Genomic DNA, 16,614 nt, shown 5'->3' with positions numbered 1-16,614 from the left:
ATTGCTATTGGAATTCCCAGCCTTCAGAACTGTGAGAAATGTATTTCTTTTCTTTATAAATTACACAGTCTGTGGCATTCTGATATAGCAACACAATATGGATTGTGACAGATGGCCAACAGGCATCTCAGATTTAATTCATCCAGAAAAAAAAAATCCTGACCCCCCACCCTCCCACCCTGACCCCCAAACCATGGTCTGCAGTCTTCTCCATCTCTATAAATTCCTCTTTACTTGTCTCTTTGTAAACCCCATTTTCATTCTGTCAGAATGTCTTATAGGTTCTGCCTTCCAAATGCATTTGGTATCTGACCATAACTCCCCTCGCTGTAGCTCCCTTGATCCAAGCCCCGTTCCTCTTTCCTGGATGGTGGGAGGAGCTTCCCTGGATATCTCTGCTTCTGCAGCTGTGTGGCATTTAAAATGTGAATTATACTAAAAGCCTTCTCAGCAGAGTCAAATTTGAAGTCTGTCTGTGACTGTTGACCACGGTGCCATGATGCTGACCTTCCAGCCCCACCTTTTATCCTCCAGCCAATCCAGCCTCACTGTCTTCTTCCTCAGACACAGTCCAAGTCTCCCCATCTCCATGCATCACAGCTTCAGGGTTACTATCCCAGTGAGTTCTTCTCCATCCATGCTGGGAGCCTCCTGTCCCCCTGTCTGAGATGTTGTATGACTTGCTCATTTTCTAGGTTACTGTTTTTCTCTGTCCTTGAAACCATAAACACCCTGAAGGCAAGATTCCATTATTTTGTTTCTTTCCGTTTGAATCCACAGAATCAAGAACAATGACTCATAGGTGAGCAATAGATATTTGCTGAATATATAAAGGAAGATGGGAAGAAAAGGAACAAGAGAGAGAGGGAGATGATCTTTAAAAGGAAAAGAGTGGAATAAACATAAGTGAAAATACAATCTTCAGTTGCCAAGAGAGCTTGAAATTAAGTCCTGGGCAACTGTCTGTTTCTGAGCATTGAGGAGGCCTGTGGCTTCACCAAGAAAAGGTTGTGCTGCACAAGTCTCATTCCTTTTTTTATTAGGCAATACTGACGGAGAGCTCAGAACACTGTGGATATCATGGAAATGGCACCGACAGGGAGAGCTCAGAACACTGTGGATATCATGGAAATGGCACTGACAGGGAAAGCTTAGGACACCATGGATATTATGGAAATGGCACCGACAGGGAGAGCTTAGAACGCCATGGATATCATGGAAATGGCACCTTAGAACACGTGAATATCATGGAAATGGCACCTTAGAACACGTGGATATCATGGAAATGGCACCGACAGGGAGAGCTCAGAACACTGTGGATATCATGGAAATGGCACTGACAGCGAGAGCTTAGAACGCTGTGGATGTCATGGAAATGGACTTCAGAAAGGCTTTTGTGTGTTGTTTTTCAGCCAAGTCAAGAAGTGAGATGCATCCACATCTGGCTGCATGCTTGTAATTAGAATCTGACTTTCTAATTCATCTCAATGTGCCTGGAAGTCTTAGAACCACAGTTCATCCTGCAATTTGTTCAGTTCTGATTAAAAGCACTCACTCCACATGTGCCAGGCACCGCAATAGGCTTTGGGGATACAAAGGTCAGTAGAAGAATTCATGCCCTCAAAGAGCTCATTCAGTCCTAATACACCTTCAAGCCAGAAGCGTCCCTGCTGACACAGAGCAAAATGACCACTTTTATGAGTGACATGAAACTGGGAAGGGGACCCAGGTGTCCTCTTGTCCCCATCCCCATCCCCCTGGCACAGGGCCTGTGTCCCAGCGGCCTGCTGGTAGACCACAGTAGCCAAGGGAAAAGGCCAATCCCGACTCTTCCCCCGGCCAGCTTCGAACCACTCAATCTGTGGGAAATTGTGGCCCATTTTGAGGGCATCATATTTGGACTATGACTTACTTGTGGTTGTTTGTTTAATTGGTTTTGATGAGTTTGGTTTGCTTTTCTCTCCTCGTACTATTTGCCCATTTTCTGTCCTCGGTTTTTCCATGTCTGAGTAATAATCCTCTGTTGTCTTATGCGCATCCCCCATTTTTGCCAGAGCCTTCTACCCTCCTGCCTCAGTCTCCACAGCCTGCTCCCTCGGCCTCCTCTGGGCTGGCTGTCCTGGGTCAGTGGTGAGTTCTTCTTCCTTGGGTTACGTGCTTTGCGGCTTCTTTGCTGAATGCAGCCAGGGGCAGGGGCAGGGGCAGGGCCAGGGAGCTCGCCTGTCCTGCCCTACAGAGTCTTCAGCTCTCAGCTCTTAGCTTGGCCCAAACGAGATGCTTTCACGCATGCATGTTACAAAGTGGAGTGAAACCACTCACTTGGCAACTAAGGAGAGTTAGCCTGCAAAGAGAAATCTGGGACGAGTGGAATCTCTGACTTTAGTTATGATGGACTTTCAGGTGAAAAAAATGTGGATTTATTTTGAGTGGACCCAGATGGCAGAACGAGGATTATTGGATACAGTTGTGGAGATATAGTTCCCTGCACTATGGACAGCTGTGGGCTGTGCTCCCCAGCAAGGAAAAGGTGAGCAGCCACCCCAGAGCGCCAGTGCAGAGGCTCCCTTGGCACTAGGGTGTGGGGCAGGTGTGGGCTCCTCCACTGCAGGGCAGTGGGTGCAGAAGCACCAGACCCACAGGATGGCTACCAGGACCAGAATCTGTAACTCTTGGACTTTAAGGTCATACTGTTCTCTTTTAAAGAAAAGTTAAAACTGAGGCTTGGTTTTTTTTTTTTTTTTTTTTTTTTTTTTTTTTTTTTTTTTGAGACAGAGTCTCGTTCTGTCACTCAGGCTGGAGTGCAGTGGTGCGATCTCAGCTTACTACAACCTCTGCCTCCTGGGTTCAAGTGATTCTCCTGCCTCAGCCTCCCAAGTAGCCAGGACTACAGGTGCCCACCACTACATCTGGCTAATTTTTTTTTTTTGTATTTTGAGTAGAGACGGGGTTTCACCATCTTGGTCAGGCTGGTCTTTAACCCCTGACCTCAAGTTGTGACCTGCCTCGGTCTCCCAAACTGCTGGGATTACAGGTGTGAACCACCATGCCTGACCCTGATGCACTTTCAGAGTTTTCCGTAACCGTGAGTTTTAAGTAGCTGAGCTCTAAACCTAAATAATTGCCCAAGGGTGATGGTTAAGGAGACCACAGAGTGGGAAGACCAGGTGAGGAGGAGCAGTCAGAGTCAGGGAAGAGCCCTGGCAGGAAATGAGGAGGAAGAGGGGACAGCAGCGTCTGAGGGAAGGACGACTCCAGAGGCTCCTGACTTGGGCGAGGGAGCCAGCCACCGTGGGCCCTGGGCTTCCAGCCAGATGGGACCTCTGTCACAGGATCCTTGGGGTGTCACATTTCTAGCTGGAAACCTCTGTGGCTAGTGGCACCCTTGCCTGAGTTTTGCTTGGGCCCACTGGGCTTGTTCTGCCCACTCACTCAGCCTGGCATGCTGCACTCAACTGACGCTACTGGCCTGGATCCCACGCCTGGCCAGAGCGAGTCAGGCATAGAGCCGTGAGGGGCGTGTGAATGAGGATAGGGTCCAGCCACCGTGCAATCAGGCACGCCAGCAGCTGCAGCAGGGTGGGCAGCTCCAGGTGCTGGTGTGGGCACTGGCTCTCTGCAAGGCTGCAGCTGGACCAGGCACACTGCAAGCAGCTTCCACAGCTGGCACTGGAGAATGCAGTATGCCAGGAACCACAGGGCCCCAAAGAGGGAGTTCAACTCAGAAGGGGCGGGGCTCCTGCTTGTCCCTGGCCTGGGGGGCTGCATCTCTTCTCTCCTTCTCTTCCCCCACAGCATGGCAAGCAAGGGGCATGTTTCAGCCCTGTTTGTGTTACACCAGCTCTTAGCCTTGCCAGATTCAACAGGTCCCAAGCTCTTGTCCTGTGAGCAGGAAGAATGAGGTATGCAGACAAGTGGAGGGTGAGTAAGAGGAAGACGAGCTTTATTGAGCGATACAACAGCTCAGAGGAGACCCGCAGGGGCAGCTCCTTTCCACAGCCAGGATGTCCCAACCTGTGTTCAGCTCCTAGCACAGAGGAGACCATAGAGGTGGAAAGCTCCTCTCGGCAGGCGGGCCATCCTGTCATCTCTGCAGCTCTCAGCAGAGAGGAGGCCCTGGAGTGGGCTGTTGCTCTCTGCAGGCAGGTCCTCCTGTCATCTCCCCAGCTCTCAGCAGAGAGGAGGCCATGGAGTGGGTAGCTCCTCTGCATCTGGTTACCCTGATGTCTGCTCAGCTCTGGTTGATCCTGGGGCTTTTATGGGCCTTATAGGGGAGGAAGTGCACTCCGATTGGTCCATCGGCAGTCATGGGTAAAGGCACCACAAGTTCCCACTCTGGTCTGCAGGACTGGCAGCCCAGCCCCCAGCCTTCAGGACCTCCCTGGCCTGAAGGTGGGGGCCTCACCAGGGACCTGCCCCCTTCCACACAGGAACTTGTCTGCCTCCTGCTGCCATTCATGGTGCCCAGGCTGTAGGTGCCAAGGGGTGCCTGTAGGCCAGTGCCAAGCTACCCTCAGCACCCCCCTGGCTTCCCTCCTATTCTTGGCGCTCAAAGTCTGGAGGGGGCTGAGGCAGCAGGGGGCTGGTGTATCAGCACTGCCCTGAGCATGTGCACACATGGCCAGGCTGCAACAGTGCCCAGGCTCGCCCCGACTTTACTCTGAGATCAGAGTGGACACTGACAGTAGGGAGAAGCCAGGTAGCAGGAGCAGGCCCTTCCGAACCTGTGAAGGCCGGGGATGGGGCTTCCTGGGCCCCCAAGAGTGCAGAGGTGCCTGGATCCGAAGCCATGGTTTGGGCGGCTGCAGCGGCGCCCAGGAGAGTGGGGCTTCTGTCTGCCCCCGGCTTCCCACAAGAGCACAGGGATGCCTGGGTCTGCAGCCACGACTTGGGCAGCTGCATCTGTGCCCAGTGGGGTGGGACTCCTGCCTGCTCCATGGCGCAGGAGGCCTGGATCTGCAGCTGGGACTTGGGTGCGGCTCCCGCCTGCTCTGTGGAGCGGGAGGTCTGGGTCTTCAGCTGTGACTTTAGTGGCTGCAGCTGTGCCCAGGAGAGGGGGGGCCCGCATCTGCTCCTGGCCTGAGAGCACAGGGATGCCTAAGTCTGCAGAGAGCTCCCACCCCAACTCGGAAGGGGCGGGGCTCCTGCTTGTCCCCGGCTCCTGCCAGTTCCATGGAGCATGCAGCCCTGGCTGCGCCTCCCTGCTGCAGCTGGCATGATGGCACCAGCTGCTCTAGATGGACCATGGTGCCATCACTGAGACCCAGCCTTGACATAGCTGTCAGGACACTCTCTAGCCACACTTGCCTTCCTACTGCCAATGCCTCCATGGCTCAGGTGGCTGCAGCTCCTTGAGATGTCCCAGTGGGTCCTGGGTGAGCCTATCCAGCTGATGGGCCATGAGGCAACAGGCAAGTGGACAGGACAGCACTGTCCCCCTTCCTCTTCCTCTGCCCCTTCAACTGCAGGCTGGAAAATTCACATGTTACTAGGAAAACAGCCAACTACCCAGGGCTATTTACCTCAGGGGCCAAACTTCCCCTGGGATGAGATTGCTGGGCTCAGAGAACATGTTGGGCAAACACAGTACTTTCTGTGAGCTGGGTTAGGTTCTAAAAGCCTTACAAAGAGTAACTTAATCATCAGCACAACCAAAGGAAATAGATGTTTGTTTGTTTTTTATCATTGCATTTCGCACATGAAACAGAGGGTAAGTCACTTGCCCAGTGGCACACAGCTCTCAGGTGACAGAGCTGGGATTTGGGTCCAGGCAGGCTCGTACAGACTCGACATCCCAAATTGGCTTCATCCACAGTGACAAAGCAGCAGCGAGGGCTCTAAGACCACCCAGCTCTCCTCCTGGGTATTTTTTCCATTCTACTCATCCCAAAACTTGATCTCACATTGCTCTGTCTCTTTCTCTGCCTCCATGCTTGATGCATTTACTTAATCTTTTGCAGGATGGGTCATTACTTTTTGCAATAGCACACTTAAAGGTAATGACCAAGATAAATTGAAAAGAATTCAACAGTATTCATTGTAAGATTGAATGGGATATAAAATATGTAATCAGCACTTATGAGGAATATCACTACATTCTCCTCCTCCTCCTGCCCGTCCTTTTGTTTTGTTTTGTTTTTGTTTTTGTTTTTGTTTTGTTTTGTTTTGCATTAAAACCAGGGAATTTGATGTTGATTCTGGCCTGAATGTTAAGCACATTCTGGATTTTCTACACAGGTCTGACACCACAGGTACTTGTTTCTTTCTCAGAAGGCAGGTGAAGCTCAGCTGTGTGGGGCTGTGCTTGGTGTCAGTGTGGGAAACGTGTGGAAGTCAGCATGGTGTTAGCAGGTTTTACCAGCAGTTTGCTTGGAAAACAGTCTCCAATCTGCATTTGCACGCCACCACGATGCCTTCTTCCCACGCCTCTGCAGACACCAGGAGGCCAGGGCAGAGAGGATGTGCGACTTGTGCTCCTGCCTTGCTGCACAGTCTAAAGACCTCACATGCGTTTTGAATGTTTAACTACTATTAGAGTGAGAAACGGCATCCAAGATGCTTTTACTAAGGAACATTGACAACTGGAAAAACAAATCAAGCTTGGATTCCAGGGAACCGTGTCCATATTTCCTGTTTTATGAATTTTACCATTCACTCTTAAGGCTATTTTTATGTTAGGTTTGAATAACTTGATAAACTTTCAAGAGAAAACCATGCAGCATTATGTTCACTGCCAAGTAACATGGACTTAGAGGATGGCATAATTCTGTGAAACCACTTCTGGAGTTCAGCATTTAACCGAGCACATTCTCTGGAGTTCAACATTTAACTGAGTGCATTTTACTTACCTGTCACCATCGTGTCGCTTGGAATGTCTTCTATTAGGCATTTCTCCTCACGTTCCCCTGCGTGGAAATAAAAGGCAGTTGAAAGTGGAAAACCAAAACATAAAAGAAATGTTAACATTTGCATTTCTGTTGCTCAAGCCACTTCTGGTAATACTTCCTTTGAAATGGATCCGTTGCAGGTGCCACTGGCTAATGAATGTTTGTATTTCATTGGCTAATTTTGTAAAATTGATTTTTGTGAGAAGTGACATGTGGTGCTGACACTGGGCAGGTACTTGGAGCAAATCCCATGAACAAGATAAAAAGGCATAAGAATTTGGGGCCTTTCCTAGCTAATGACGCAGAGTTCCTTCTGATCTGCCACTAACATTGAGAGTGGTGAAAAAGATGAATATCAGGAGGATAAAGTCGAGGTAAATAGGGAAAGGGAAGGAGGACCAGTCAGAGAAATTCGGTCGAGAAATCCGATGAAACTAGGTGCTCGAGAAATAGTTAAAGGTAAATCAGTCTCGAGATCCTAAAGTCGTGCGTCGGGGAGAAGCTTCGATAAACTGAAAGGGAAACTCGATGGTAAAATTCGAGGTCTTCAGTCTCAAGAAGTCCTCGAGAGATCTCGGTGATATAATGCGTCTCGAAAGAGAGATCACCTAAATTAATAAAAAGGGAAACTAAAGTATAGAAATCTAAATCTCTCGAAATCTGATATATTAGAGAAACTAAAGTATCTAAAAACTAAAATTAATGCTCGGAAAATTTCGTGTAAACTAAAGTTATAAAGAGAAACTAAATTATGAGGAAACTAAAATTATCGAGAAACTTAGAGTATGTAAAGGAAGTGCATTATGTAGGAAAGGGAATCTAAAATTAATGAAAGGGAGAGCTAAAATTACATAGAGCTGGAGTGCTCAAGAGAGGAATCTAGGTGGCAAAGAGAAAGCTAGGTGGTGAGGGGAGGGAGTGAAATCATTAAATTAAAGGAAATTCACCATTATCGGGAAAATTGTAAAGTCACAAATTAATGTGAAATTAATAAAGGGAAACTCGCGATGCGATGAGGCTGGAGTGTCTAAGGAGAAGTCGGTGTAGAGGCTGGAATTGTGGGAGGCTGGGTGGTAGGAGAATTTCGTTATGTAGAGGCTGGATAGGGCGGGTGCGGAACAGTTGGGAGGTGAAAGGTGAAGATGGGAGGCTGGGTGTGGGAGGTGGGACCTGTCGTTGGAGGAAGGGCTAAAATCAGACCAGGAAGGGAGGCGGGGTGCCCTGAAGAGACTAAGTCTGTTTCCTCATTTTAAAAAGGAATGAAAATCACTTAGTGATCCATTAGGTCTTTTCAGCTGTGACATCCAGTGTTTTCTCTTTAAACCTTTTGTTTAAAAATGTTTGTAGACTCACCAAAAGTTACAAAAATAGTGCAGAGAGGTCCCGTGACTCATCCCTCAGCGCCCCCAGTGCAACATCTTATGTGACTAAGATCACTGCAGGACTGCGTCACGGGGACTTGGCATTTGACGGTGGCAGAAAACAGCTAGCTCGGCTGCAAAGCTCACGTGGTGCTCACATTTTTGCACACACTTGTTTTTTGTATGTGAGTGCACCATCATGAGAATGCTTCAGCGAGCCCTAATGAGCACTCTGGAAAGAAGTGGGAAGACGGAAAGAATGCATCGTGTGGTTTGGAGCAAGGGCTGGCAGCCGAGGGCCTGGGCTGTCTGACTACACTGCTTCTCAGGGACGTGAGTGTGGACAAGTCGACGGACCTCCAGGTCGTCACCCATAAGGCAGGGGCAGTGCTGCCCCTCAGCATTGTCTCAGGGATTAGACGACACAGGCAGTGTGGGCTTCTCAGCTCTGATCTGGTGCACAGCGGGCATTTGGTGAAGGGTGTAGCTGTTGCTTTTCTGGTGCCAGGTGGAGCTGTGGCTGGATTCCAAGCATGGCAAGGGCGACCAGGTACACACTTGCAGCTGTCTTCATCCACGACCTGCCCTTCCTCCTACCTAAACCCAGCTCTGGTTTCAGAGACCACCTTTTCCTTCCTCCTCAGAGACCTCTCTCCCTTCCCACTGGTCTGTGCCCTCTGCCTCAGTCTCCCCAACAACCAGTGTTTTCCTTTAGAGACATTCTGTAGCACAATATTGACAAGCCTAGACTCTGGGGCCACACTGTCTGGGTGTCCCTCCTCTGCCCCTTACCTCCTGTGCAATCCTGGGCAAGTAAGTTCCTTAGTTGTTGTCTGCCTCAGTTTCCTCATCTATACAACTGAGAGAATAAAGAGCCCACTTTATACGGTGGTTGTAAAGACCAAATGATACTCTCTGTGTAAAGTGCTAAGAACAGTCCCTGACACACAGTACACACTATGTAAGTGTTTGCCAGTGTTATTTCATAGCCTGACATCTTGAAGGGGTTGCTAGATAGGCTAGCTCAATTTCTCCACTTCCACGCACAGCTAAAAAAATCAAAACCGTCTATTCTAGAACATTTTAAGCACATGAAACTAGAGAATTGTGTGATGAGCCCCGAACTAGTTTTATTTAACCAACACACACACACACCACACACACACACTTTTAAAGTATGTCAGATCAGAGGCCGTTTTCACCTATCAGCACTTCAGTATGCATCACTAACTAGTGAGGACCTTGTTAAATGAAACAGTCACCATGCCATAACAAGGTTAGTAAGAATCCCTTCCTGTCATCCGACACCCAGTTCACAGTCATGTTTCCCTGATGGCCTTAAGAGGTCTTTTTCACAGTTGATTTACTTTGATCAGCATCTAAACAATCCACACATGACACTTGGTTGCTATGTCTGTTAAAACTCTTATTTCATAGGGTCTGCCTTCCCCACACCAGTCTCTTTCTTAACCCACTAATTTGTTGGAGGCCCTGGGGCCCTTGCTCTGGGCGGTCGGCATCCCAGGTGTGGGTGAAAGTGTCCTCAGGTGCCGTTGGACTCAGCACACCTTCGCTGTGACTGCAAATCTCCAGGGGTTCTTGTTGAGCTCACATCCTGATCTGGAGGCTGGGACGGGGCCTGGGAACTGATGCTGCTGCTCCAGAGACTGTGCTGGGGAATGGCGAGGGGTCGGCTGGCTCTTCCTCCAGCATCCCAGATACTGGCGTGTGCAGCTAGAGTTGATGAGACTCAGGCTTGGACTTTAAGCTAGAGTCACTGGTGAGTGCCTCCTGGTGCCTCACAATGGAGGCCATGATGTCCAGTTGTCCTGCCTTGAGTGACCACAGCCCGCCAGGGGCTCAGTGCTGTCCCTGCTTGCCCCTTGTCAGGTTCCCTCAGCCTCTGCCTGGCAGTTTTGACATCCACTCTCTCTCGATTCCTCTTTCCTCAGTGGTTGCTACAGGAGAACTTCTCACCAACTAGCTGCTTGCCTTGAAGCAGTTTGCACAGGAAAGGCTGGCCACGGACTTGGTTCTTGCCCTAGAATTAGCAGTTTTCAAAGGAGTATGTTTGTTCCCTAACAGCTGCCATGTAACCAATGGAGATTCTTTAAAGTATCATGAATTCATGAGTGGTTGGGTACTTAATGCTTTTCTGATATATTGGAGTCATTATTCTTCTTAATACTTAAGTTGCCCAACCTTTGGCCAATGGTGGCCCTTTAGTTTCACTCCTGTGTCCTTTAGACAGAATAACATTTACTCTTTAGTATAAAAAGCATTCACGTGAGGGGCATTTGCTTCTGCAGATTGTCATTGCCCTGAGCTTTCTCAGAGGACAGATCTTGGAAAGGTTTTATTGTGGGCTTGTTTTTAAATTAAAAAATGAGCTCATACTGTCAGGTCCAATAGAAATGTAAGACTGAAGAGTTTTACTTAATTTCACTGAATATACATTTGTGTGTCTTGTATGCCAAAAATCTACTTACTGGCATTAATATAATTTATTTGCTTTATCCTTCAATATAGCTATACAGGCCGTACCTTGGAGACACTGCGGGTTCAGATCCAGACCACCAATAAAGCAAACATTGCAGTAAACCAAGTCACACAAATGTTTTTGTTTCCCAGTGCATATAAAAGTTATATTTACACTACAACTGTAGTCTATTAAAAGTGTGTAATAAGCACTGTGTCTACAAAAACAGTGTATGTACCTTAATTAACATACTTCATTGCTAAAAAATGCTAATGATCATCTGAGCCTTCATGGAGTGGTAACCTTTTTGCTGGTGGAGGGTCTTGCCTTGATGTGGACGCTGCTCACTGATCAGGGTGGTGGCTGCTGAAGGTTGTGGTGGCCGAGGCAATGTCTTAAAATAAGACAACAGTGAAGTTTGTCACGTCAATTGATGCTTCCCCAAAAGATTCCTCTGTAGCATGTGACACTTTAATAGCATTTTACCCATAGTAGAAAGTCTTTCAAAATTGGAGCCAATCCTCTCAAACCCTGCTGCTGCTTTATCAATTAAGTTTATGGAATATTCTAAACCCTTGGTTTCATTTCAGTGTTCACAGCATCTTCACCAGGACTAGATTCCATCTCAGTAACCTGCTTTCTTTGTTCATCCATAAGAAGCAACCCCTCATCTGTTCAGCTTTCATCCTGAGATTGCAGTAATTCGGTCCCATCTTCAGGCCCCACTTCTAATTCTAGTTCTCTTGCTGTTTCCACCACATCTGCAGTGACTTCCTCCACTGAAGTCTTCAACTCCTCAAAGTTATCCTTGAGGGTTGAGATCAGCTTCTCCCAAACTCCTGTTCATGTTGACATTTTTATGTCCTCCCATGAATCATCAGTGTTTTGAATGGCATCTGGAATAGTGAATCCTTTCCAGAAGGTTTTCAATTTACTTGTCCAGATTCATGAGAGGAATCCCTATCTGTGGCAGCTGTAGCCTTACAAAATGTATTTCTCAAATAGTAAGACTTGATAATTGAAATTACTCCTTGATCCATGGGCTGCAGAATGGATGTTGTGTTAGCAGGCATGAAAACAACAGTGATCCCCTTGTACATCTTCATCAGAGCTCTTGGGTGACCAGCTGTACTGTCAATATTGTCAATGCATAGTAATACTTTGAAATAATCTTTTTTTTCTGAGCAGTAAGTCTCAAAAGTAGGCTTAAAATACTCAGTAAGCCATGCTGTAAACAGATGGCGGTCATCCAGGCCATGTTGGTCCATGTATAGAGCATAAGTGGAATAGGTTTAGCGTAATTATTAAGGGCCCTAAGATTTTCAGAATGGTCAATGAGGATTGGAGTCAACTTTAAGTCACCAGCTGCATTACCCTCTAATGAGAGAGTTAGCTTGTATTTTGAAGTTTTGAAGCCAGACACTGGCTTCTCTCTAGCTATGAAAGTTCTAGATGGCATCTTCTTCCAACAGAAGGCTGTTTTGTCTTCATTGAAAATCCACTGTTTGGTGTAGCCATGTTCATCAATGATCTGAGCTCCATCTTCTGGGTAACTTGCTGCAGCTTCTCCATCAGCACCTGCTGCTTCACCTTGTTCTGTTTTTTTTTTTTTTTTCCCCCTTAAACCTCATGAACCAACCTCTGCTAGTTTCAAACTTTTCTTCTGCAGCTTCCTTACCTCTCTCAGGCTTCACAGAACTGAAGATAAAGCCTTGCTGTGGATTAGGCTTTAGCTTAAGGGAATGTTGTGTCCGGTTTGATCTTCTATCTAGACCACTCAAACTTTCTCCATATCAGCAATAAGGTTGTTTCGCTTTATCATTTGTGTATTTACTGGAGTGACACTTTTAATGTCCTTCAATAACTTTTCTTGGCTGGGCACAGTGGCTCATGCCTATAATCCCAACTCTTTGAGAGACTGAGGGAGGAGGATTGCTTGAGGCCAGGAGTTTGAGACCAGACCGAGCAACATAGCAAAACCTTGTCTCAACAAAGAACACATTAAAAAAAAAAAATAACTGGGCGCATGCCTGTAGTCCTAGCTAGTTTGGAGGCTGAGGCAGGAGGATCCCTTGAGCCCAGGAGTTCAAGGTTACAGCGAGCTATGATCATGCCACTGCACTCCAGCCTGAGTGACAGAGCAAAACACTGTCTCAAAAAATAACAATACTTTTTTCTTTGTATTCACAACTTGGCTGACTGTTTGGCACAAGAGGCCTAGCTTTCAGCCTATCTCAGCTTTATGTTAATAATTTCTAGCCTTTGATTTCAAGAGAGAGACAATGGCTCCTCCTTTCACTCAAACACTTAGAGGCCACTGTAGGGTTACTAGGTGGCCTAATTTCAATATTAGTGTTATCTCAGGAAATAGAGAGACTTGAGGAGAGAGAGGAAAATGAGGCAATGGACAGTCATTGGAGCAGTCAGACCACACACAACATTTGCCATCTTACGTAGGTATAGTTGATGGCATCCTAAAACAGTTTCAACAGTAACAGCAAAGATCGCTGATCACAGATCGTCATAACAGATACAATAATGATAAAATACATTGACATACTGTGGCAGTTACCAAAATGTGACACAGAGACATGACGTGAGCATGTGCTGTTGGAAAACGGCGCTGACAGACTTGCTCAGTTCAAGGTTGCCTCAAACCTTCCATTTGTAAAAAACACAATATCTGCAAAGCCCAATGAAGCAAAGTACAGTAAAGCGGGGGTGCCTGCAAGAGTTTCAAAAGAGCCACACCACCATTTGCTATTATCAGAAAGACTATTAACTGCCATCTAAGATTTCTTTGCCATTCTCTTTAGTCTTTTCCCAGGGATATATGCATGAAAACACAATTTAAAGTTATTGAAGTAATTATTTTCATATAAAATATATTTCATTTGTGTCAGTTTGTTTTCAATATTTACAGTTTAGTCATTTTGCCTTTTTAAATTTCACTTTATTTTTATTTTTAATTATGTAAAACATTTACATGGCTCAAAAATAAAATTATATGCAAGAAAAGAAAACAGATGAGACAAAATAAAAATGAAAATGGTAGATTTAAATCTGACGATATAAATTAAGTCCACTAGATATGAATGACATAGAGGCAGAGATTATCAGACCAGTAAAGAAGCAAGACCTAAATAAATATCATCTACAACAAATTGACTTTTAAAAAGATATTCCTTGCAAACTCTAATCCAAGAAGTTGGAGTGCCAATATTAGTGTCAGGCAAGGTAGACTTTTAAATAAAAGAAGATTACTGGAGATAAAGGAGCATTTCATAATGATAAATGGGAACTACCTTAAATATATATGTACCTTAATAATAAAGCTTCCAAATTCATGAAACTAAAATTGCCAGAATTGAAGGAGAAAGAGCTACATCTACATTTATAGTTGGAGATGTCAACAATTCTCTTAATAATAGAACAAATAAAGGGAAATCAGTAGGGATAGTGAAGACCTGAACAATGCCATCAACCAATGTGACCCAACTTGAGCAAACTAACATTAATGAAACACCACACTCGGGCATGACAAGATGCACAGGGAATATTTGCCAAGATTAGATCTTACTGGGAGCTATAAAATAGTATCGATAAATTTACAAGGGTTGAAATCATACAGAATATGTTCCTGACCATAATACTGAATTAGAAATCAGTAATAAAACATATGAGAAATTCCAAATATTTAGAAATTAAACACAGTTTTAAATCATGTATCAGAGAAGATGTCACAGGGAAGATAGGAAGTATTTTAATTGAATTGCAATGAAAATATATTTCATTTGTGGTATGCAGCTAAAACAATTTTTAAAGGGAAATTTATACCTTTAAATACCTATATTGAGTTTGTGACCAGCCTGGGCAACATAGTAAGACACTATCTCTATTTTAAAAATTTAAAAATTAGCCAGGCATGGTGACATGTCCCTGTAGTCCCAGCTACTTGGAAGGCTGAGACAGGAGAATCGCTTGAACCTGGGAGGCAGAGGTTGCAGTGAGCCGAGATCACACCACCGCACTCCAGCCTGGGCAACAGAGTGATACTTTCTGTATAAAAAAAAAAAAAAAAAAAAAAAAGCTTATATTAGAAAAGAAGAAAAGTTTAAAATCCGTGACCTAAACTTCTACCTTAATAAACTACAAAAAGAAAAGCAAATTAAACCCAAAGTAAGAAGGAAGGAAATACTAAAGATTGATGGAAGAAAAAGTAAAAGTAAAGTGTGGAAGTCACTGAAACAAAATGAACAAACACTAGAGAAAGCTAATGAAACCAAAACTGGTTCTTTGAAAGATCAATAAAATTGGTAAATCTGATCAGGGGAGAAGGAGAAAAACCACAAGTTACCAATATCAGAATGAAAGGGGATATCGTTATAAATTCTACAGATAATAAGAGGGTAATAAAGAAATGTTATGGGCCGGTGTAGCTCATGTCTGTAATCCCAGCATTTCGGGAGTCTAAGGAAGATGGATATCACTTGAGTTTAGGAGTTCGAGACCAGCCTGGACATCATAGTGAGACCTTGTTGCTACAAAACAATAAAAAATCAGCTGGGTGTGGTGGGGGGTACCTGTAGTCCCAGCTACTCAGGAGACTAAGGTGGGAGGATGGCTTGAACCCAGGAGGCTGAGACTGCAGTAAGCAGTGACTGTGCCACTGCACTCCAGCCTGACGACAGAGGGAGACCCTGTCTTAAAAGAATTTTGTGAATGAGTCATGCCAATACATTTGACAATTTAGATGAAATTGACAAATTCTTCAAAAGCGCAAATTACAAAAACTTTCACAAAAAAATTTTTAATAGCCTAATACAATCTAATAATCAAATAAATTTTATTTGTAATTAAAAACTCCTCCCACACAGAAAATTCTAGGCTCAATGGCCTCACTAGTGAATTCTGTGAAATATTCTATAAAACGTTTATGAAAAAGTTAATATCCGTTTTTCACAAAGTCAGAGAAGAGAGCAGTTGGATTCATTTTATGAGGTCAGCATTATCCTGTACCAAAATTATACTATGACATTATAGAATCTGGTAATAAATGTATTTGGAACTGACAATTCCCTGTGCTTTTAAAGATTCTGTGGTTACAAATTTTCCCAGTTATTTGAATTTGGGTGTTTTTTCTTTTTAAGATGGAGTCTCACTCTGTCGCCCAGGCTGGGGTGCAATGGTGCAATCTCAGCTCACTGCCACCTCTGCTTCCTGGGTTCAAGCGATTTTCCTGCCTCAGCCTCCTGAGCAGCTGGGATTACAGGCACCTGCCACCACGCCCAACTGATTCTGTATTTTTAGTAGAGATGGGGTTTTACCATGTTGGCCAGGCTGGTCTCAAACTCCTGACCTCAAGCGATCCACCTGTCTCAGCCTCCCAAAGTGCTGGGATTACAGGCGTGAGCCACTGTGCCTGGCCAGTTATTTGAATTTGTGAACCTAAACTTCCAGCTTAGGATTTGTTTCCCTCAGCCCTGATGATCAGCTCTCACTTTAACACTGCTTTTCAACTTTTCTAATTTTGCTGTTATTTTTTTCTCCATCTTTGGGGAATTTATACTTTTGTTACTGGAGAGATTTTAAAATATTTGTATTACCATTCCTCAAATCTCAGACCATCCTTTTGGGATAATTTTCCTCCACCCTGAACTACATCCTTTAGAAATTTTTCAGTGTCATTATCTTGGTATTAAGGTTCTTCAGTTTCTGTTAATCTGAAAATGTCTGCATTTTGCCCTCATTCTTGAAAGATGTTGCTGAGTTCTCAGCCCTGGGTTGACAGTTAATTTCTCTCAACATTTCAAAAGTATTATCTAACTGCCTTCTGACTCCCTTTGGGCAGTTAGGAAGTAGCTATCATTCAACAGGTGTTCCTTCGTAA

The 16,614-nt window shown here is 45.2% G+C and overlaps 1 long non-coding RNA gene across 1 annotated transcript in view; it reads left to right on the top strand.

The window, feature by feature from the left end:
• Positions 1-10,950, top strand: part of LOC103883233 — a 40,417-nt gene extending 29,467 nt beyond the window's left edge. The window contains exons 2-4 of the long non-coding RNA XR_001900093.3: positions 2,401-2,527; positions 3,793-3,918; positions 10,775-10,950. This is a non-coding gene — a long non-coding RNA (uncharacterized LOC103883233). The remainder of the gene's footprint in view (positions 1-2,400; positions 2,528-3,792; positions 3,919-10,774) is intronic.
• The last annotated feature ends 5,664 nt before the right edge of the window (positions 10,951-16,614 follow it).

Source organism: Papio anubis, chromosome 3 (assembly GCF_008728515.1).
Source record: "Papio anubis isolate 15944 chromosome 3, Panubis1.0, whole genome shotgun sequence".
Taxonomy (NCBI): domain Eukaryota; kingdom Metazoa; phylum Chordata; class Mammalia; order Primates; family Cercopithecidae; genus Papio; species Papio anubis.
The sequence above is the reverse complement of the archived record's forward strand: the minus strand, read 5'-3'. Positions and strand labels throughout refer to the sequence as shown.